This window comes from Leptinotarsa decemlineata, unplaced genomic scaffold (genome assembly GCF_025532065.1).
Source record: "Leptinotarsa decemlineata unplaced genomic scaffold, Ldec_3_MD MMD2_tig00026307_RagTag_RagTag, whole genome shotgun sequence".
NCBI lineage: Eukaryota > Metazoa > Arthropoda > Insecta > Coleoptera > Chrysomelidae > Leptinotarsa > Leptinotarsa decemlineata.
The window spans coordinates 10,397,702-10,422,416 of record NW_027412681.1 but is presented as its reverse complement, the minus strand read 5'-3'; the positions used below and the strand labels follow the sequence as shown (position 1 = coordinate 10,422,416).

Below are 24,715 nucleotides of genomic sequence, written 5' to 3'. Positions count from 1 at the left end.
TCCATTTCAAGGAAAATGAAAAAACCTAATGTTTCTTTTATAATTAAACCATTATGTGACAGAAACCTTCAACCTATTTATCACCAACCCTTAATCTTTTCACTTCGATAATCCAGCATCATCCATAAATTTTTATTTCTTTCGAATAAATAACATTTCTGAGCTTTAGTTGAAGAAAACATTATTATCTTCATTAATTTCACTGGGAATCTTGTTTGAGTTGAAAGGGTTATATTTTTAGGGTGACCAATTTTTGGGAAAAAAAGTGGAAATGTTCCTTTTGGCTGGGAATTAAACAAATGAGTGAAGGAATGTCATTACGATGTCATCGATGACATAAGTAGATCAAACTTTTTCCGTGACAATGAATTGTGTGTTTTTTCTCATAATCTTATCCAGATTTGTACTGAAGAGCCTTAAGTGTCTTACGGTGAAACATCAATGTCTACCATTGAGTGTGACATTATTTCATGTAAGTGAAATGAATATTATTCATTCAGTATATTGTGTAGGCCTCCTATGCAAGATATCTGATTCAATTCCATAACGAATGTTTGAAATACAAACTGAGTAGAGGAAAGTGTTTTTTGTGTAAATCAGCGTTTATATAAAAGTATTTGTTTCGAAATAATTTTTCTTTCGTGTCAATGTTTATATGAAAGTAGCTGTTTCTGGAGAGCTTTTTCTTCCTATAGAGTTACTTTTTTTGAAATTGATTGCTTCCTTCCTTTCTTTCAAAGTTTCCCACATTTTTTGTATCAAGATGGAGTAGTAGAAGATCAAATCGTAAGGTGTAATTTATGAAATTACTATGGATCTTCATTAAGTAACTGTATGTTTAAAATCTGTTTAAAATCATCTGTTTTTCCGTTAATCAGCTGTCGCCCCCATACGGACGACAACTCTCAGATGTTGAGGAACTTCTGCGAGCTGAGGACTAACGAGGTCTTACCTTTTAACGTGTAATTGCTAACACGGTTATTATTTATTAAGTAACGGACGAATCAATAAAAAAAATATAGTAACTTAGAAGACTGTTTTCAAGATATATGGCGTATTGGGTCATGATACTCATAATATACTCGTAGCTTGTTGATCTTCAAAAATTCTATAATCATGAATTGTACATCAAAAAGACCAGTGAAACTATTTTTGTATGACTATTGAAAAAAGGGTCAATTTTACACACACTTTCACCAACATAACTCACACTCCATAACTTCACAGTTGTGTTTCAATTATTATCAATTGTAAGTAAGTCTTGGAATATATAGTCTCTAAAGAAAAACAATAAAAAAAATATTGACTTGACAAGTGAAAACCAGTGAATATCACCAGAAATTTATAATGTGGTCGAGAAATTGATATTTTCCAAAAGTTCAGCAAGTTTCAAATGGAAGATAAAAACGATTCTATTGAGTGGGAAAAGAATACTGAGTCATCGTTGCGACATTTTGTTCGACATTATATAGTTTTCAACTTGTTATTGAAAGTTAGCCGACACGATATACAGAGTGTTTCAAATTGTGTCGGCACCATTGCCAACTCCGTTATTATTGATGCTACGAATTCGGTTGAATTGGTAAACTAGTAGCATTTTTAATGGCCTTCTCGATGCCGAAAATAAAAAAAATTGACAGTCGCGTTTTCAAAATATTTCATAAAATTATATTTTTTAAATTGAACACCTTATATTTTATCATGTATTTCAATTCGTAATAACATTCTCAACAACAAAGCCCATACCATCTTTCTTCCTAAAGTTGAAAATGAGTAACTTATGTCTTTGTTTTGACGAATAAAGAGCTATAAAATATCGATTAAATATTCAAAAACTTCGCCTTCTTATTGAACACGTATTGTTCCATTTAAAAAATATTATTTCATGTAATATTTTGTTTTCGGCATCGAGAATGTCATGAAAAATGCTACTAGTTTGCTTATATAACCGAATTCGTAGCAACAATGATAACGGAGTTGTAAATGGTGCCTACTTAATTTGGAACACCCTGTATATATAAGCCAATTGCAAAAAGAACAGAAAGACATTCAACCTTTCCTTTAACGGGTCAAATCTGCCTAGAAAAATAGAGTCAAATTTGTAACAGCTCCGAAACCTTTGGATGCCATCACAGATCTTATCCAACAAAAATTACTACAGTCGAAAAGAGACAGAAAAGAGACTTTGGAAAACTTGAAAATTGAGAGCCACCCCATAATCACCTTTCCAAGCTAGTGACTTAGATTCACAGATTAAGCATTCGAATTGAACACCAAAAATGCCCCAACGTTTTCAACATTATTCAATACGTTATTATAAATGTGAATACAATTACTGGTCCAATTTCGAAATGATTGGTCCATTGAATTGGAAACGGAACACCGAACCAAGGGTATATCCGGGTTCTAATTAAATGTTTTGAACAAATGAGTTTAACAAAACGAATTCAAATCTACCAGCTAAATCATTTGGGTAGATTTCATTCATAACAAACTCGTTTCCTCCAATACAATTACCTTCTTCAATATGAATGAGAGCGTAATTAATTCTATTGTACCATGCAAACAAAGGTTAGCAAAGTTCTATATAGAACTTGGCATGAAAATCCGGTTGAAACCAAATGCGAGTGGGTAAGGCCGTCGTCGGTATTTTATTATTATGTTACATGTTACATTTGATACAAGTTTACTTTTTTAAAGCACTGCGATAGAGTTTCTGCTGATTTTCTTTCGGCCGAGTTACCATAAGATTTTTATTGTACGACCGAAAATGAAAATATGATAACAGATCTTCGGAATGAATGAACAACTCATAAATGACACGACTTCTGGGTAATTCTCAATAGTTCGCATGATTTTGACAGTGATTTAAAAGAAACTATTTATACATATCGAGAAAATAGCAAAATGTTTATGATAAATCGTGTACAATATGTGTACCAAGGCATCAAATTCAACAAATAAACCCCTGTAATTTATGAAATACTACAAGACATTGTCCTGGTACCCTTGCTCATTTGGCATCTTCTGGTGACACCTCATGTAGAACTAATCTAGTTCTACCCCAGTCTAGTTCTACTCCAAAAAGGGCAATAAGAACAACTGTAGGTTTAGGCAGATTGGAAAGTTGTAAGCTGGTTTATGGAGCTGGATATTCTGATAGTATCTTCGTCAGTATGACTAGGTATATGTGAAATATAACGATAATCATAATTATAAAAGGCGTAATATGAGATTTTTTTATGGATTGACAACCGCATTGAGAGATTCACTCACTCACCGGTTTCACTCAAAAATGAAGTGACTAATAATATTCTATTGTGATAGGGAGAGATAAATTTTTGGGAAAGGAAGTTTTGGCTTTCTCCATCTTGATACAAAAATGTGGGAATCTTCCAAAGGAAGGAAGCAATCAATTTCAAAAATTATTTCTATAAAAAGATGAAAACCACTTCGAAACAGCTATTTTCATATACAGTGTGTTTATTGAACATGCGACAAAAATTTGAGGGACTATTCCTTGGACTATTCTAAAGATATTTTGTCCTTTGATGATTTTTGATAGGGCGCTTTGTTTCGAAGATACGGGACAAAAAAGAATTTCGATAATAACAACCTTGGTAATTAATTAAAAGCTTTTTTCTACACCCGTACTCTAACAATACACTTATATGACCATAATCTGTTTCATAATGATATCCACTATGATACAGATTTTTCATAACGATACGGATTATCAACCAATAGAAACCTATAATTTTTCAATGAAGAATCCTGTTCCTTTGTTTGTCCTAGATTCTAACCTAAGTAACTAATTGTTTTATTTGTCAAAATCAGTTTCCATATTACCTACCTATATTATCAAAATGTCTGAAAACAGCGATATAGAAGGAATACCATCGACTCCAATATTTTTAAAAGATCGGATTAATTACAGTTGTTATATTCAATATAAATATAATTAGAATCTTTATAGTTTTCATATATCCATGATAATACCATTAAGTTTGTGTTTAAAAAAAAATATGAGTCAATTACTGTAAATGTGTTCAATACAAATATAATATTTATAGTTTTTCATTATTTATCGGGTTTAGAAAAAATAGCGTATGCAACTCTCATGTAATGGTTATTAATACACTCGCATATACCATACAAAACTCGCCTTCGGCTCGTTTCGTATCCCGGTTAATGCTCGTGTCTTGATAACCATCATTACATGATCGTTGCATAATATACTATTATTCAACTTGACTTGTATGTATGTTAACAAATCTTGTAAGTTTAATTTGACCCACGTCCCGGTATTGGATTGACCTGAAATTTTGAATGCTGGTCCAGAACCGATGACAATGCATGTTAATCATAAACGTGCCCTGATGTTGCTGCCAGGATTGGCTCCGTACGAGAGATCTCCTGAGCGGTAAATAGCAGGGACATGAAATTTTGTATACGCATACGTTTATGATAGGCAATTGGTAGGCCCACCATGAAATAGATGCCACATCCAGGGTTGGCTTTAATAAAAATAATATATTTCTAGAAAAAAAAATTAAATCAAGCTTTCACCTTCAAATACCAACTTCCCGATTCTAAAAAGAAGACAATAAATGGTGTGATAGGTTGTAGGAACCCATATTTATTTGCAATGTAATAAAATAATTGCACAAGATAGTCTAATAGATTGTACTAGAAAACATGATAATATAGATTTAAATAATATTATACCATCTGATATAAACAAGACTGGGGGTTGCCTAAAGAGTTGGAAATATTTGTGGGGGCCAAGGTGAATTGGGCTTTAGTTTTTTCTTAATATCTCGGAAAATTTTCAAAATTTTGGAAATTTGAAAATAGATTTGAAAAGATCAATGAATTTGCGTAAAAAAGTCCCGACTCCCGACACTGTATCTCGATTATTTATAATTTTTACAGAGCCCTGAAAATAGAGCCGAAAGCGGGTAGTCTGGCTTCCGCGCGCCTTTCATCACTAAAAGTGACAAATGTGTTGCTATTGTTGTTGGAGGTGAAGCTAAGTTGATCGCAGACTTTGATTTCGCAATCATACTTAAAAATCGAGAACACGACACTGGCCTGATGCTGAATTAGTATCGAATTGACCGTACAAGGCCAGCATAATTCGCTCTCCAGCTACTTCGATATTTTGACGAGAGGCATCGGGATTGTAGAAGACTTCCACGTATTGCATCAGCTGAGGATTTTCATCTATAATATCCAGCAATTTTTTTCCCTTTGCCGAAAATAGCGCTCGTTGTATCGCATCCTGTAAAGGCATGCGCAAACAGAATGATATTTTTCAAGTGGTTATTATTTCTGGTTTCATAAATAACATCCAACTGTTTGGTAGATGCTCGTGGTTTCCACATTGTAATATTTGAATTCTCTGGTGTCAAAGCTATCAATAAAGCAGCAAGATCTACATCAGTCCCAATTACAACAATTTTTATCTGGATTGTTACGATTGTTAATTAACAAACGCATTTTTTAGCAACAAAGAATTTTTTTAAGAAACCATTTTTTGTCGAAAAATCATGATTTTTTTCAATTAACATAATGCAAAAAAAATTCGAATTGCTTATAAACAATGTATTTGTTTATAATAAATTTATTAACAATAGCTGTAAAAAATTAAAAAAAAATATTAATTAGTTTTTAGCCATGAGACATTGAAACAATAAAAAATTAGAAAAGAAAAATTTTGTAATGTATTTTTAATAAAATTATAATTTTCAATAGTCAATAAAAAAATAGAAAATAACAATTTTTTTATTTTGGCAATGGTAATCTATTTTTTTGCCTATTAAGGATAACTTCACTAAAGGAAAAAAATGCCAGGGTTTTAGTTTAATAATTATAGGGATTTTTATATTAAGTTTCAATTCAGAAAAAGTTATTAATTAACAAATTTATAATTAACGTTAAAATTGGAATAAACATTTTTTGACTGCGGATTATTGTTTATTGATGTATCCCAACATTACATGAATTTTACCTTAATATTTACATTTAATATGTATAATTTTTTTTTGTTTTTATGTCAGGGCTCTGTAAAAATTATAAATAATCGAGATACAGTTTCGGGAGTCGGGACTTTTTTTACGCAAATTCATTGATCTTTTCAAATCTTTTTTCAAATTTCCAAAATTTTGAAAATTTTCCGAGATATTAAGAAAAAACTAAAGCCTCATTTTTTTCACTTAATTGTTTATAACTTTTGTAATTTTTATCGGCGCGTTTTCGGACCTTTCCTCAAACTTTTTAGGCAAAAATACGAATTGAATGACACCTTGGTCGTAATTTTTGGACAGGGCTGAAAAATGTTACAAAAAAAGTACATGTGAACTAGATTATTAAAATATATATTATTCATTTTATTACGCTATCTTATCGAATTATGATTTCAAAATTGAATCGTTTGTTACTAGTTGCAATAAATATAAAAATAACAACTATGAGTGAATTATAACCCGTATTGACAGTACCAACACTGCAAAGGCACATCTCTGTTCATTACATTTTCAATTAAAAGCTGCTAGCTAGCATTGACACTCTATTTACATACTTCTAACGAAATAACTTTGATGGCAGAACGTTTGACGAATATGAGCCCATAAAATGGTTATCAGGAAAGGACGTACTTAGATTGAAAGGGCGGAGCTGGAATGAAATTGAGCGATCTGATCGGCAATACCGTTGATAATGTTCAGTATGAAAATTTTGATCGTCTAGAATGGGGATGCTAATTGGATCCTTTCTTGGTTTATTGCATCATTTTGAATGATTTTATGCGAAATTGTTGAGAATGTCATGAACTTACAGCGGAAGAAATGCGGAGAATATATTTTTTGATGTCCACGATAATCATTGTCATCATTAACTTCATGTTTTATGTATTCATTCCCACATTCAAGCTGCAGTACTACAAAATCAGTAGAATCATTTCGTGAAACAAAGGACCAGATAATGGTTATTCATTATACAAGACGAAAAAGAAATGCTTTATCAATCGAAAATTTACAAAGGCAGCAAACTTATTTATTGCTGAGAAATTTAAACAATGGTTACAAACACAAGAAATCGGAAATTGTTGAGATCGAAAAGGTTTTTAAAATAAGCTACAGATAAGAAATATCAACTTAATGTGATTTTGAGAATTACAGCTCACTTGTCTAATTTTGTGTTGATAATTTTAGGTCATGGCAATAATGGGTCTGTACGGGGCGTGATAAGCTCTACAAGTTGGAGAAGGCAGACTTAGATGATACAATTTCAGAAATATTGTTATTGGATTTATTTATTCGAAAATCAAAAAAGTACGCATATACTGCCTCACTGACCGATATTCTGATTTGAGTGTTTTGGCAATCATTGGGTCCTAAGAATGAGCCCTGAGAACATCAACATAACAGGTTTTCCAGGTTTCTAGATAGACTGTTCTGAAACTGACGAATCTGGAATTGTACACAGGCTATTGTTAGTACCACTAATACTACCTATCATCACTGATGAGACCTATGGCGTGTCGAAACAGCGCTGTCTGGTGATGGATCTGAAATGCATTTTTTGGACTCTGTATTTCAACCAGTTGCGTTGCAGTGAAAGACAGAGGACGAATCTCGTCGGCGGTCGATGTCAGAGCTTGGCTTTGCAACTGACCACCTTGTGGAGCCTCGTTTATCTAAATTTTTTTCATTGCAACTCCAAGTTGATTTTTTCATGATAAATAATGAAAATTGATAGGGATCTTTTTGCCCACGTAGTTAACATTTGAGGGAGCTGTTGTATAGCGAAACACGTGTCGCGGTTTTTGTAAAACTGCTTCAATATGGATTTTCATCATGTATCGGCCAGTTCTATTCAATAATATATTGAAGATTTGAAGGTTATTCAAGAAATTAGCTAATTGAAGGGTACAGGGGAAAAAGCTGTTGAATGCGTAATTGAATCTGTTGAAAGGAACATGAAAGGTTTTCACCTGCCTAGTTGAATGACCCTGGGGTGGAGTAGAGATAATTTGGAGATAAGCTAGGGGCTGTTACTCGGTTTAAATAGAAGAATTGAGTCACTGTTTTCTGCATGCCACGATGGTAGGTATGTTCATTATGCGTTCTAATGCAACATATTCATAGTATATACACATCTTGAAGGCAATATATCTGAGATTTTATTTTGTGCTGTACAGCTAGTTCCACTTTATGTGTAACGTAATTGAGGACCAAACTGTGGAACAATAATCAAGATGGAGAGATTTAATAGCAGTGATGTAAGTAAAATCGCAAGTGGTTCTCTTTATAAAGCCAAGAATTTCCATGGATTATTGAATTACAGCGGAAATGCGTGATTTATGGCTAAGTGTGGAGTCTAGGATCACATCTAGATCTTTGGTTTTAAAAGCAGAATGTGAGGTCAGATTATTTACACTATATTCGAATGTTATTGGGTGATGTGTTCGACGACAGCGAACAATATGGCATTTGGATGCACTCTAATATATATCATTTTGCGTACCAGTTAGATAGGCAATCTATATAGTTTCAATTATTTCGAAATTTTTAAATCGTCAGCAAATAGCAAAATTTCACGTCCGTGGAAGCAGCGAATCAGATCAGCGATTCACTAATGAGATTAAACCCTGAATCTATTAGCGGGAATGAAATTCCAGCCTGTGTTATCCTGAGAACGATGAGCGACTCGGTCACTCTAAGAAAGAGTTTCCAAATAAGGATTCACGTCCAGAAAGAGACTTGACGGAACTCCGACCCTTCTCACTATCTATCTAAACGAGCTCGTCCAATGGAAAAGGGTCAAAAGGGGTCATATTTCGAGACGGGTGTTCAGGAAACTGTCATTTCTCCCGAATGAAAAAAAGTAGTCTGCCAACTATAATTGTTAGTTGTCATATTCCCACGGGACATTTCTAGACGGGAAGGGTGAGATGTCTGTCGGATTGTGAGAATAGAATCAAAGAGGATTGCAGGAATGGTGCTGGTAGAATTAGTAAAGAAATTGGATACGGGATATACTCGTCTGAGAGTTGGTCTTATAGGTACAGTTTGGAATGGTCACTAACCCGAAGTTTGAGTAGCAGACAGAGTAGACTTCGGTTAAACCATACCTACCGTAAATTCAGTGTTTTATGAACTGAAATGACCATTCGTCGTGAGGATAGAGAGTTTGTTGAAGTAGTAGTGGTTTTTTCATATGGGTAGAATAGTAAGTTTCCTATGATTGCAAAAGTGACCATTTTCCACATAAATTGCGAGGAATATTGTTTTATTAATGGTCATTCCAACGGCGTAAATGAAACTAATATTTTGAGATGAACAGAGCATTGAAGGAAAAAGGAATAGTGGTGTCTAGCATTATGAAAATAGTTCTGAACATGAATAATTATCGACAACTACAAAAAAATATTAAATTAGGGCGTAAGCAAACAATAATGCAAATATTATTTAATCTAAAAATATTTTGCTCATGAAATGAAAACAAATAATTGTAACGTTTTTTTTGTAAACTTTTTGAAAAATGAAATGTAAAACATTTTCAAAAATTATTCATTATATTATGTACACTGGTCACTATTCGAGAAAAAAAAAATTATACATTATAGTAATATATGAAATATTTCATGAACTGACTAGTAAGTAAGTAGGTAGTAAGCAATTTCCAATATTACAGAAAGATTATTGGGCAAGAAATGTTTTGACTCTATTTTTAAATAAAAAAAAAATAAAAAGATGGGAATACTTTCAAAGAAACAGAAAGCAATTGATTTCAAATTGAACTTTTTACAAAGATGTGTGGATCATGCAGAGAATTCTGCATGTACTCTGTACTCGTTCTCAAAATCACTTCCATACACCAATTTGTAAAAATAAAGTACATTTCTGCTCTCCTGCTATTAATGGCTTACGTGCTTATTTAATAAATTACCAAATGAATTGAAAAACTGTTTTTCGTTAATGACTTTCAAAAAGCAACTCAAAAAATCACTTGTCACAAGATGTTTTTATTCAACAGATGAATTCTCTTCACAAGATATCTCATAAGAATACTGTCATTAATGTTTCTGTTATATTTCACATATATAACATTTTTATATGTTTACAATTTTTAACGGCGAGTCATTGAATTCCAAAGCTTTGAATGTGAACTTGTTAAATCTACCTTGTATGTTTTCTTTTTTACACTTGACTATTCCAGTTCAATATTTTGTCTCTTGGGTAATAAATTATTATTACTATTATTATTTATTATAATGAACTTTCAAACACAAACTGGAGAAAAGCCCTCTCACAGCTACTTTCATATAATAAATATTGGAATACACGAAAAAAAAAACTTTCGAAATAACTACTTTTTTATGAACATTGAACAAACTTTTTCTATTCAGTTTATATTCCAAATATTCGTTATGGACTTAGTTCAGATATCATTAACAGGATTGCTACACAAGTCATGTGTGAAAGAGGTAATATTTCACTTACATTGCCACTTCAGCACTAATCTGGACAACATTACTAGATGAAGCAGTCAATCCATTCATAAAATTACGATCTTATGTTATGAATGAGTTAAACTTACTCATGGCATTGATAATAGGGGAGCCCAAGCGGGGATTTCAGGATTTACTAAAGCGCGGCAGATTAATAATCAGAAGGATACCTTGTACCCGGTTAAGTACCTCCACCAAATATGAGCCCCATATATAAGACCGCCCCTTGAAGGATGAAGGATCAGATTAGTTAACAAAAATTTATCATCAGAGGGTGAGTTAATTACATGCTAGAAGTGTATATTCCAGTAATCTGACAATTTGAGAGTGATGTAAAGAAAGGGGAGGGCAGCAAAGTTGTAAAAAATAACGTCATTTCGACATTTTCGAGCGTGACCAATTTTTTTTTATTTTAAAGGAAATAATTCAAGGATAACGAAAAATATATAATCTGACGATTTCCGACGAAATAACAAAAATTAGTCAATAAAGTTTGATGCGTGCAGCTGTGTGATACCTATATTTCCCTCTCCGAGTTTCTATTTCTCTTTCACTTTTTCTCTATCTATTACTCTCTCACTCCGTCCCCACTGCACAGCTGATCACAGAGACTCGTTCGTGATGAAGATGAAGATTAATTAATCAATTGATTATAAAAACATACAATTATTTATTTGCATGCTATTTCCTGAGCTTTTCAATTAATTGAGTTCAATGATTTACAAAAAATAAAAAAACATTTTTTTGGCAAATTAGGCGAATCCCTCTAGATAATCTTGAGATTATGAAACAGCACGTCTAGAACAAAGATAAACGATATATATCTTAATCTGACGCACTTGAGTATTTCAAAATGGCGAATTATTTTAATAATGGCCGCCAGTTTCCGTCAGATCGAAAATCTGACGCGCTCGATAAAATTTTTTTCTTTTCACTTTTAACCCTTACGTACAACCATCCACATCATGCAAACGATCAGATTAAAATACCAACATTATTAAAAATACGTAGGACATTGATACTATCAATATCTGACGCGCTCGAGTATGTTCATGCAACAGTATTTTTTTACATATTTAAAAATCTATAGCCGCTTTCCCCAACAATGAAAAGGTATATATTATATAACATTTTTTTCTTCTTATCATCTAAGTTTTGCAACCTAATATGTCTCTATGACGCTGTAATAAATCCCCATTTTGCATCGTGAGCTTCCCTATTATGATGACAGTACGTAATGACATAATTCACTTATTTGATTCAATTTTAGGCATAGGAATCTTGTTTAAATTAAAAAAAGGTATATTTTAAGAGATTTTTGGGAAAGGAAGGTTTTGGCTTTCTATTTCTCCATTTTCATACAATAAAAAATTGTGTGAATCTTCCAAAGTTACTTCTTCTGCATGATCTATACCTCTTAGTAAAAAGTTAGGAAGATTTCCACATTTTTTTTTCCATAAAGATAGACAAGTAGAAAGGTAAAACCTCTCTTTTTCAAAAATTAATTTCTCCTAAAAAATATAACCCTTTCAATTCAAATATAGGAATACAAAATTCTAAGTTGATGAACAGACAGAAAAAAGTAAAACAGCAACGGTAAAAAAATTAAAATAGTGAATTCATTTCATATTTCCAGTTGTCATGAAAACAGAATATCCTAAAGGAATGTTCGGCAAAGGAAATTCTAAATAATGATTTTCAAATAAGCCAATGTAGAAAATGGAAAAACTTCTCGCAAACCCCCGGCAGCATATTTCATGGAAACATGCAGAGAGATAAATATTTTCCGTCCAAGTTATTTAAATCATATCATCATCTGATATAGGAGTTTTAGAAAGAAACAATGCAGAATAGAAATGGAGTGGCAGATTATTTCTTTATGATTTTGATGTCAAAAATGGCGATTTTCCAGAGGAATTGAAGAAATGCAATGACTATTAGAAAATAGGATAATAATTTAAAGACAGAAAAGTGAGGCTCTTTTTTATAATTCATGAAACAAAAAGTAAAAAGTCAAAAACCTTCTTCTACAAAAACTAACCTCGCCTAAAAATATTCTCTTTTCAATTCAAAAAAAAAAAGAGTTTCCACAAATTGTTTTTCTCATGAGAAGTGATGGTTTTTCCGTTTCGGGGTGGTGGATCTTCAAGTCATCTCCCACAAGGAATTTTTTCCGTGTTGAAATATTTCTTCTTCATTTAGCAGTACTTTCATCTGGAATGGAAAATCCTCTCAAAGTTAGCAGGAAGTTGACTGGACATTGGTGGTATGGAATGTAACATCTGTATCTGTAGAGTGGGGAGGGTGAGTGACCCACTGTACATTCTCCTGAGGAATTGTCCTCCTAGGTCATCGTTCATCCTGTCCCTTCCAGGAAGGTGGACAGGTCACTAGGATACATCCCCTTTATATCGGCAGGTGTCGGACAAGACTCGCTGAATATACACTCTCCTATTGGCGATAACTCCGGACATGCCTGACAGTTTCATCTTCATGTTCACACATTCTGCATAGAGGTGTGCCCCATAATATGGAGGTGTTTCCTTAGTTGACAGCCAGAAATCTTACTATTAAGCTTAGGTTTTTCCTGGTCATCGCCAGATATTTTTTCAGCGCCAGCTTGCTAGGGTTGCTCAGGCTGATCCTGGCAAGACTGCATCCTTTGATTTCATACCATCTTTTTAGCTAGTTCCGGAATTGTCAAAGTCATCAGGACGTAGGTGTCACTGGGTCTTAAAATACAAATCCTTGGCTAAAGAGTCGGCAATGCGAATGTGGTATTACAGGTAACAATGATTCTGTTACCTTTTTTCAAACAATTGTGGTTTCAACTCTAAAGTAATGACGTTGATTATGACTACTCTAAGTCGATTTAGTTGAAGAACATACTCCATTTCGCTGTCCGTTGAAATATTTATGAATATTTATATTCAGATGTGCTAGAAGGTTTTACAGAAAGTTTACTCTGAAGGTTTTCGTCGGAGTTGTAGATTCAGCTCTTGGGTTCAGTTTTGTAAAATCTGTTTAATAACATACCGCTTATCGTATCTGATCTCAAGAGCATATTCGATTTTGGAGTCATTTTTTTGCTTATATACTGGGATATTGTCAACGCAACAACAAAAAAAAAACTTCCACTCATTATAAGGAGAATTTGATTGTTCAGTTGTTTTTATTTTCAGTCTTCGTCACTGGCATTCGTTGACTTAAAATTTTCAGATTAAGATGAGATTCCAATGATGAGTTTTTCCTTTGAGCTCTCTAATATATTGATTGCTCCAGAATGTCTTGTAATTTTGAGTGATTGATTTGTTATTCCGCCTTGCCTTGATTTCATTTTTTTCATAATATTTTGAAATTTTGTTCGAGTCACTTGTGTGGCATTTTTATTTGACACTTATAATTAGTAACTGATACCACTGAATTTCTAATCTTGTCCCTGTTTTTAATAATTTCAATATTTATTCAGTAATTTTGTCCTGAAGCAAGCAGTATTGACAGTCTAGAATGCACATTGAATAATTCATGAAAATGTATTGATCCATGAGCTTTCCTGAAGTTATGCATGGAAAATACCTTTCTTCAGTACCGTTTTCATAACATACCTGATTCATCGTTTCCAACTTAATATTGTTGAATAGAATCACATCTCGATATGCTGAAACAATATTTGTGGGAAAGAAGTAATTTCTGTAATTAAATATCAGTAAAGAGAGCAGTCAGATTAACTTCTTTTTTAGTTTTGCATATATATATATATATATATATATATATATATTCGTGATTGCATATGTATGTGATGGGATCAGCCGATTCTTGATGGAAAGCCATGATAAGGTATTTCTGTAATAATCGGAACCTGTCTTTGTCATAAATACACACATAATGATGAAGATTATCGCACAAAAAAATGTCTGGCATCGCTTTCTTAATTTTATTTCAATATCGGTAATTTACTTACCATCTACTCATATTTCTGCTCATCACTGGAGTTTCCTGAGTGATGGACAATTTTGTAGTTCTATTTCAGAAAGTTAGACATTTCCAAAAAATAAAGTATTCAATTGAATACATCAAAAGAAACTCTTAACAAAAATGTGTTGATTTTGCACAGAAGTTCCTTTCAAATACAAATGAACGAAATGCTTCCAAAACATCTATTTCCAATCATTCATTCAGGTATTATCGGCTTTTATCGGTCAAGAGTGCCGATGAGAATTTGCAGCAAGTGTTTTTACCCGAAACTTCAAGGTACACATAGAAACTGAAAGTCTTTCTTGTGCTTGATATCTTATTCTAATCCATTGTAAAGAGTTTTTATTGGTGTATTATACTACTTATTTTCTTTTTTGGGGGTTTTCCATTTCCTGTGACACGATACCTTCTCAGGAAGTTTATTCCACACAAACGCAGTTTTCCAAATGAAGTTTTAAATAGTGAATTTCGAGGTGTACTGAGTTGAACCTCAAAACGATGAGGAGCTACAGTCGGTCGCGTATTTTTGATATGTACCGCTCTTGGTGAAATCAAATGTCCCAAATCACTTGAACACTTTCCGTGGAAGTATCTAAGAAGAGAGGGAAATCCTCAACCTTTCTTCGATGTTCCAGACCAGGGGTCGCCAACCTGTCGATCGCGAGCTACCGGTAGCTCGCGGAGGCAATTCTGGTAGCTCTCACAACGATTTTAATTTGAAAAATACAAACTGCCAAAATCAGAGAAGCTTCCGAAAATTCCATAAAAAAATCTAATTGTCATAATATTAAACATAAACAGCGGCAACGTTGCGGTGAGCGATCTGCTGCTGACGCCATCAAGCTAGAATCGGCTAGAACCGACCAGCCGGACCATCGCGTTAGTGTTCGAGAACGATCTGGATTGCTTTGAACGGGATAAATACGCACGGCGCGGCGACATTGCGCTTAGTTTAAAACTGAACGCGTAACCAACGTCGAGCGGTTGGGTTAGTAGAGAACAACAAAAATAATATTATGGCAAGCAGTTGTAAGAAGGTAAAGACATACCACTTTCATTCGGAATGGGAAGAACAATACTTTTTTACAGAAGTTAAAGATGAAAATGTGTGTTTGTTATGTAATACTTAGGTCTCCGTTGCTGAAAAAAGAAATATTGAGAGACATCATAAAACTGTACATTCTAATTTTGAAAAATCATTCCCACTACATTCTGCCACCAGAAAGGAGAAACTGAAACAGTTAAAAAAGCAGTTAATTGGACAACAATCAATATTTTTAAGAACAGTCGACAAAAATAAGGCTGCAACTGAAGCATCGTACCGTGTGTCCCAGATAATTGCACAAAAAAAGAAACCTTATGAAGACGGGGAAATGATAAAACAGGCGATTTTAGAAGCTGCTGATTCGTTATTTGCCAACTTTAGAAATAAAGACGAGATAGGTTCAGCTATAAAATCTATGCAACTTTCTGCTAATACAGTGATGAGACGTGTAGAAGTAATGAGCAATGATATTTTTTACAGTTAAGAACTGACTTAGATAACTGTGTTTATTTTTCACTTCAACTGGATGAATCAACAGATGTCGTTGACACTGCCCAGATGGCCGTGTTCGTCAGGATGGTTTTTAGTGATTTTACGATTAAAGAAGATCTTTTGAAGTTCATTCCACTGAAAGGACACACTAGTGGACATGAGTTGTTTTCTCATTTAAAAAATATTATTTCTTCTGAGAAAATTCCAATATCGAAAATGGTAGGCTTGACAACCGATGGCGCTCCAGCTATGGTGGGTTGTGATAGGGGTCTATCTGGCATAGTTCAATTTTTCAAACAACGCGATGAACCGACTCCGGAACTAGAAAATTCAATCTGGCTTAGAGATTTTGGTTTTCTCGTGGACATTACAGAGAAATTAAACGAACTTAATTTGCAGCTTCAGGGGAGAGATAAAGAACTAGCGAAAATGATTTCTGATATAAAAGCATTTATCAAAAAGCTGGAGTTTTGAGAACAAAACCTAATCAACAGTGATGCCAAGCATTTTCCTATTCTTTCAGAAAAAATATCTCAGAATCCATTAGAACCCTATGACAACAAATATCAAGTAGAAATAATTTCTACCCTGAAGAATAACTTCAAAAATCGTTTTAAGGATTTCAATGAAATGGCTTTAGTAGCGCAGTTTGTTGTTTCACCCTTTATGGAAATTGATATCCAACAGTTTACAACTTGTGTTATGCAGACCTTTGGCGAAGACATCGCTGCAACAGAAATGGAAGTCATTGAGTTTCAAAATGATTTAGCCTTAAAATCGTTAGTCTGAAGTACTGAATGTATCTGGCCTATTGTAAGTAAAGACAAATATTCAGTTCTATGCCGTGTTGCCTTGAAAGTGAAAGCATTATTCGGTTCAACCTATTTGTGTGAATCTTCTTTTTCCAATATGAAGTTTATTAAGAACAAATATCGCAATCGACTTACAGATGAACATTTGGATAATTGTATTCGAATGGCTGCATCAAATTATACTGCAAACATTAAAAAAATTATTGATGAGTCTGAGTGTCAGCCTTCTCATTGAACGTGCTTTTTTATTTTTCAATGTTTATGTTCATGATAGTGCGTTACTTTTTTGCTGTTATTATTAACTATTTTTAAATCATACGTGACTGGCTGAGGCTGGATAAAAGTTTGTATTTATTTTTCAAACACCTTCGTTTGATAGGTAGGAATGTAGCTATGAACAAGTACGTACTAGTAATATTAGTTATTTTGTTATCAGTTTATTATTAGTACCTATGTATTATGTATTACCAGTTAAATAGTAAAATAAATACATATAATGATAAATTAACTGTGGATTATTTCATTTACGTTGCGTTACGTGGCTTCCGTGTGGGTAGCTCGCTGTTTATTCCAAAATTAACAAAGTAGCTTAACACATTGAAGAGAATGGCGACCACTGTTCCAGACTATCAAGTCTGGAACATCCAGATTCCATCCAGCTGCTGCTGGATTCCATCCAGGATTCCATCCAGGATTCCATCCAGCTTCAGGATATGCTCAGGGGCTGAGCTCCATACATGAGAGCAATACTCCAAAGAAAGTCTGATCTGAGCTTCATAAAGTATTAAAAGTTGTTCAGGTATGAACCGTTTTTTGGTTTGGAACAGTGTTTCAAGCTTTTGAGATTCCTTTGCAATTCTAGATACATTATTGTGCCAAGACATATTGGTGTCTATTTTAACCCTCAACAAAGTTATTGAAGCATAAAGCGGAATTATCCGTTCAGATTTACAGTTGATGTCACATATACCAGAAGACTTTGTGTTTATGAAAATTAAATAGGCATAAATCCCATACACATCGGACCAGAACCTATCATTGGCATCTCTTTAGGCTTTGCCAAACAAATAATGAACATTTGGATGGCAAAAAAATTCATGGACTTCTGGTAGAATCCTCCAGGATACAGAAAGGATAAACTACGATGTCTAACATGCCTTCTTTCAGGTCAATGTCATTTGAATCATCAAATGCAGAGACTCGGACTGTCGGAAGACTGTGTGTCGCTTCTGTTTGGAAAATGATGAAACAACAGAGCATATACTTTGTGCCTGCCCTGCTGGGGACCAAATCAGGTTTTTAGAGTTTGGCAGAGCCGTACTCTTACTATCTGACCTGAAAGACCACTCACCATACAAACTAATCGGCTTCGTTAAGAAGCTGGGACTATCTGTTTGAGTGTGAATAGGTGTGAGCCACAATAAACCCTTGCGGGTTGCGGTGGATGGTCGTATAGACCCACTCACTTTGGACCTAACCTAACCCATACACATTCAAAAATGCTTTAATTTTTTATAGATCACTAAAACAAGATTCTGTATACCAACTTCACATCTCATGAATATCATTGATTAACTAATTTCTCAACAAAGTGTTCAGTACTGAAAATAGTGGGAAGTCTGTTTCATATGTTGCATTTGAAACGTGCCTAACGTAGAGAAAAAGACACTGGAGCAATTTCACATTACTCCAATCTTTCATCTACTGATAGTGAATGGCAGGCACCGCAGCTATTGCCGTTAAGGCATGTTTTCTATGTCGATAACCAGCGCAATCTTCATAAATCAGTTTTACATTATCCCACTTATACCGGGACTACTATCTGTATTATAAATTTACAGCCTTTTATCTACAGGACAGTCTGCCTGCCCCATCTCTTTTGAAACAATAAATATTGAATCATTTCGGTGAATAATATCTGCGGTGTCATCGTTAAAACTGATTTATTTCATATATTGTACCCGTGTGAATACGGGTCATATTTTCTACATGAATGCTGCACAACTTTAACAGCGTAAATTGATAGATATGATTTCCGAAATATTCCCGGAAATATACAGGAAATATTTATTTATAAAAATATTCGACAATAACTCACTACGCTGTACTGGTAAACTCAACTTTATTCCACTACTACACTGCCAATACTATACAAAAACTTCAACTGAACTTCAGACCAATACCCAAATATCTACAGCTTTATTAGCTCACTTCGTACCGCACTTTCAACTAACTTTCCTCATATGCCTGTTGGTAGTGTTTATATATCCTAGTGGAAGTATATGAAGCGACGCGATACTCAGAACGATCGAAAATCACAAGTGGAGTTGAGCGCGACCTTGTCTAAGTCACAGTTAATTGACGAAGATCAGCGACGGCCGTCATTATTTTTTTCAGGGAATAATTCACTACAATACCAAAATTTACACATCAATTGCCATGAAACGTCATTAAGTGATGAGTTTTGAAAAAAAAAATCATTATGCTAGTATTCAGGACACTGGAAAGAATGTGAAGGGTGTTTTCAAATCGAATTGTCTAATAAATATGAGCGATTTTTCTCAGAAGTTTTTAGATAAAACCCATTTGAGAGATCAATTTCCGAGAATCATCCATAAAATGATCACGTTAGCTGTCGAATTGTAGGAAAAACGTTGAAATCAATAGAATTCATATTTGTGGAATAAACTGGCAGGGAAATTTTGGCGAAAATTGATGCAGATTTCGTGATAAGAAGAAAAATACTGAATTCATCACGAAAACAGTTTTAACTACAGACCTATCAGAATCACCATCATGCTTTTTGTAGTTTGAGAGTTATGCACTATTCAATGTCAATATTCTATATTTTCTAGGCAATTTAAAAAAACTTTGTGGTTCTCGGAACTTATAGAATAATGAAAAATGGTGCTAAGTAATACGGTGCCTTTCGTATGACAGTTGAAAAGTGAGGGGTAAACATTTTTCAAGTGAGTTTATTGATTAAAGAACATTATCATTTTGTTTTCTGTTCATTCTTCAGCTGTTTCTGATTGAAAATACTTCACATTATTGGATCTCATGTAAATACATACTGGAAATCATGTAGGTACATGAATACTTTTTACGACGATATTATTTTATATGAAAAAGAATTTCGTTTTCAACTCATAGATGAGGATATGGTGCTTAAATTCCGTAAACGAATAAAAAACAGCTCTGACTAGCTTTCATAAAAAGCAGTTGTCCCTACATCTTGCCGTTCTTGGTACACATCTTTAATAGTATAATATTGTCATCTAATTATCCCTCTACTTGGAAATTTCTATTATTACCTCTATTCCAAAAAACGAAAATCCCTCACATCACTCTGACCTCAGGCTCAGGCTCTGACTGGCTTATTTGAACTGTTTGAGAAAATCTCAGCCAGCTAACTATCTGAACATCTTAATGAAAATAAAATCTTGCCATCTATTCAGTTGGGGTTCCGAAAGGGACATAGTTGCACGACGCTTCTTCTACAAGTAACAGATGATATTATTGGATCACCTGATAAAAATAAATGTACAGTACTGGTAATGTTTGACTTTAGTAAAGCGTTAGATACGGTCAGGCATGATACTTTACTAAGTATCTTGAAAATAAGTAGAGTCTGTTCGGAATCTCTTCAGCTTTGTCAGTCATACCCCACCAATCGTACACAAAGCGTTAAATTTGGAAATCAATTATCAACAGCTAGAAATATCATCTTGGGAGGACCTCAGGGTTCAGTTCTGGGACATATTTTTTTTTACACTTTTCACTAGCCATTTTTATAACTGTGTAAGATGCACATGTATGCTGATGGCATTCAGCGACACCTTCCTTTCGGTGCTGTTGACCTTGAGAATGCTGCTACAAAGTTGAACAATTACTAAGAAGCTATATCAAATGTAACAAAACAGCCATTTCCTTGTGTTCATTACGAAAAAATTAGTAACACTAGTATTTGGAAGCAATACTCATGCATCACTAGTTGAAAATAATTGGAAACTGCACCTTAATAACGAAGTGATAGAATAAAATTTCTAAGACCGTTTTCCCAAATGAAAAACTGGATCTGAATCCCTAGCGATTCAGATCCAGAGTAAATCGCTAATTTTGTACAGGCCTTAAGGATTTTCCAGTAGTGCTTGTGTTTTGTCCTTAAAAAAAATGCAGAAAGTTTACACGTACTTTGAAATTTCCACAAATAATTTTATGGTTCACAGATATATTTTCGAACTTTTTCATCTCATCCAATTTTATCCATCAATTCTTATTGCAGAGACACTAATTTGTTTCCATCCTTAGAATTTTTGGAATTTCAACAACCCCATTTGCCCAATTTTTGCCTGAGTATTTATAGTTTTATTTGAATAATGTGGGTCTGTCAAGTGATATTATTTTAGTATCATTGAATAACATTATTTTGTCACTGATATCAAAAATATAATTCATTCTAGAATGGGGAATGTTCCTCTTGACGAAAATCAAGTAGTTTTCATAAAAGAGCTCTAAAACAACGCATTTCAAAATTATCATTTCTACCTTTTTCTTTAAAAAATTATTTAAATACTTAAAAAAAGAGGAATGAAATAATGCATTCAACATTTAAAGGGATTCGTTTCTATTTCATCATTTGGCAACATCGGTTATAGCTGATAAAGGACAATGAATCTGTTACCTGTATGAGACAAACAAAGATGACATATTTCAGAGGCGTGCTGTTCTGTTTACTTATGTTCCGAGTCCCGAGACATTCTGTGACAAATGACATTTTGTGCACCTAACCTATCTTCCTCTATATAAATGAATAACAAAACAACTGTTGTTTATGTGGCTTGTGGAGGTAGTATTTAACTATAATTTATATTTTGCCTCAATTGTTGATTTATAAAGATAATTTTCCTTTTTTGAAGTAGAATATCTAGGTATGTAAAAATTATTTCAACTTGATACAGGCGCTGTTGCCAATATGTGAATTAGAAACAAATCCCTTTAAAAATCAAAACCCAACATTTGAAACATCAATTTGAATACTTTTCGAAGTGAATTTGAAAAACTCATGAATTGGACTCGAATTTATTTTGTTCAAACTTGCATTTGCTGTAATAACCCAAATTGAGGAACATTCCCCATTCGCATTCGATTTTCTCTATGAGCTGTCCCAATTTCCCGGCAGTTGTATAAATACAAACTTCAATATAATGGTCGAGAGAATTCTTGAGCTTCTGTTATATCATGCATAATAATTAACCTAGAATCAAGTAAGAGTATGAAAAGAGCAGTCCCGGGTCTAATTAACGGGTGATTCGATGGAGTCGGCTGCTGTTATTTTTTTTTTTTTCAAATGAAGCATAGTTATTTCACGGAGTTAGGTCATACAGCCACTCACTGAATACAAGGCAAATTCTTCGAGTGCCTTTTGAAATTAAACACAGACTCGAATTACCCTTAACGCCAACCTAGGCCATGTCCTGCAGACAGGCAGGTAGGCCAGATCACGAGAAAAAAGTTGAGGAATCCAAAAGAATGTTATAAGGAGAAGAGATTGGTTCGTTTGTTTGTAATGAATGAGCTCAAAACCTACTCCAACGATTTTCAAAACTCTCCTGTATAAATCTATATATCTGCGGAATCTTGGATCTGAGAGGTCAAGTAGATGTTGCATAACCGGGTATATAAAAAAATACGACATAATTATTCTGAAGAGTTTATTGCGAAAGCTTTGTCATTATGTGAGTCATAGTTTTGTCATAGGCGACAATATGTCGAATTCTAAGAGTATTGGTTTTTTTTATCATAACACCAACCTCAAGGGAGCCACAAGATTCCAATCTTGAACCACTCTTATTCCTCTTATTCATCAACGACCTCACCCTGGACTTACAATGTATCAAAGGACTTGCTAGGAATCGCACATTGAAAGGTGAGACTTGGTTAATACTTAGCTCACACACGTTTTAACTTTTAAGAGTTGTCGTACGTAGGAGGCAAGAGCTGGTTAACGGAAAAAAAGTTTTCAAAGTAGAGGTCAAGATTGTATTTCATTACCGTATGACATCAACACAGTATATGCATGATGTACTACAAACCTTCTTGAGTTGCATATCTACAAATGCTCTACTGTTTCCTTCTTGAGGTAAAAAAATACATTGACACTCTTATACAATATCAATAATACACCCTTTAGCCAATATATGTTATTTGATCTTCGTAATCTAAATACCCTGTTTTCAGCTGATATAATATTAAGTTCCTTATTACGAAATGGTATAGAATTTTCAGATCCATCAACTCTTACATTACTATTCGATAAATTGGAATACAAAGTATCAATATGGTATCCCCACTACACAACCTAAATCAGTACTATAGAGTGTGTTAAGAAAATCTGGAATATTTATATTTGAAAAAAATTGAGTATTCAGACAGACTGCAACATCAATTAATCAATACTTCTTAACGAAAGCAATTTCATCTTACTGAATTCTAGATGTATTATTTAAACAATGACGCTTCATTATAATTTACAGAGTACATAATCACATGAACTTTGAGTTCCTCATAGCAAAAATTCCATTTAGTATTAGGCATGCAAAAATATTTTACTGTGATTGTGCTAGAACAAATATATTAAAGAGATCACCTGTTGCCATTCACGAATTTTTTTCTATTTTGTGTTCTATTTTTTGTACGGCATTTGATTAGGAAAGATCCTAGTCGCAATTAGTATCTAAATTTTTAAAAGCCGTAAAAGCCGTACATAACGAGAATTACTATTACCATTAATGAGTGAGGTTAGGATTTTTTGATGTCTTTGGCATCGACAAGTAGTCACTAGGCACGTGATACTTAGAAACAGTCATGGCATCATAGTCTCGTCAGCTTCCAACTCACTGTTGTTTAGTACTGAGGCCTTGCCTTCGAAGTTCCGATACATTCAAAAGGCGCATCGGCACCATTAACACAAAGTGAGATTTGTGAATTATGTGTCGTGAGTGTCGAATAGTTCGGCTTTTTTCATTTTCTACAATGGATTCAATATCAGTATACCATTATGGCTGGCATAGAGGATATTCCGGAAGATGTTCCACAGGTACGATTTTCGAGATATATATTCCATCCTGGATGGAAAGCCACGATGAACCCTTGCCACAATCACTTGAGACCTATATCATCCTACATCTACCAGATTTGCCTACCATCTATCCGTAGGTAAGCAAAATACATAAGGTTCTCAGGCATCGCACAGTAGGCTCAACACCAAGTATTAGATAAAAACCTCTACACTCTTCATCAAGGACTCCTATAATTCCAATATTTCCACAGACGGTTCTTGGTAGAGTTTTTGGAGTTCGACGAGAAAATGTCGATGTCTCATTCGTTTTTCCTCCGCTTCACTCGGAGCTGAAAACTTCACGATGAATATCGTCATACATTGATAGTCGACGAGGACTACATCAGCTTTGTCATCTTGTATCACTCTGAAGTTAGAATGAATAGTTCGGCATTTTTCATTTTCCACAATGGATTCAATATCGCTCAGAACACAAGGGTTATATCAATGGACAGCCCAGCAGCAAGGGGCGTTAGATTACTCCTGCCGGTTTTGCTCGTAGAGGTACGAGTTCTGCCATGATGAACCTTTCATGGTCCATGAATGTACCAAAGAATCCAACTTTAAGTCTACAAAGGAGATGAATATCTACTAAACAGACCCAACTGTCTTTCCTGTAACATTGCATAAATATCAAAAATTATCATTTATTCAAATTTTGATTCTGTAAAGGTGTTACAAAAGGGTATCCTCCTCAAGATCAGTATATCTTAGAAATCTGCGTCGCACCTAGTTCTTGAGCAGCAGAAGCAGAA

The 24,715-nt window shown here is 34.0% G+C and overlaps 1 protein-coding gene across 13 annotated transcripts in view; it reads right to left on the bottom strand.

Moving 5' to 3' along the window:
• The window catches only part of Trpm (Transient receptor potential cation channel, subfamily M), a 431,781-nt gene that overhangs the window by 190,657 nt on the left and 216,409 nt on the right, over positions 1–24,715 (bottom strand). The window lies entirely within an intron of this gene.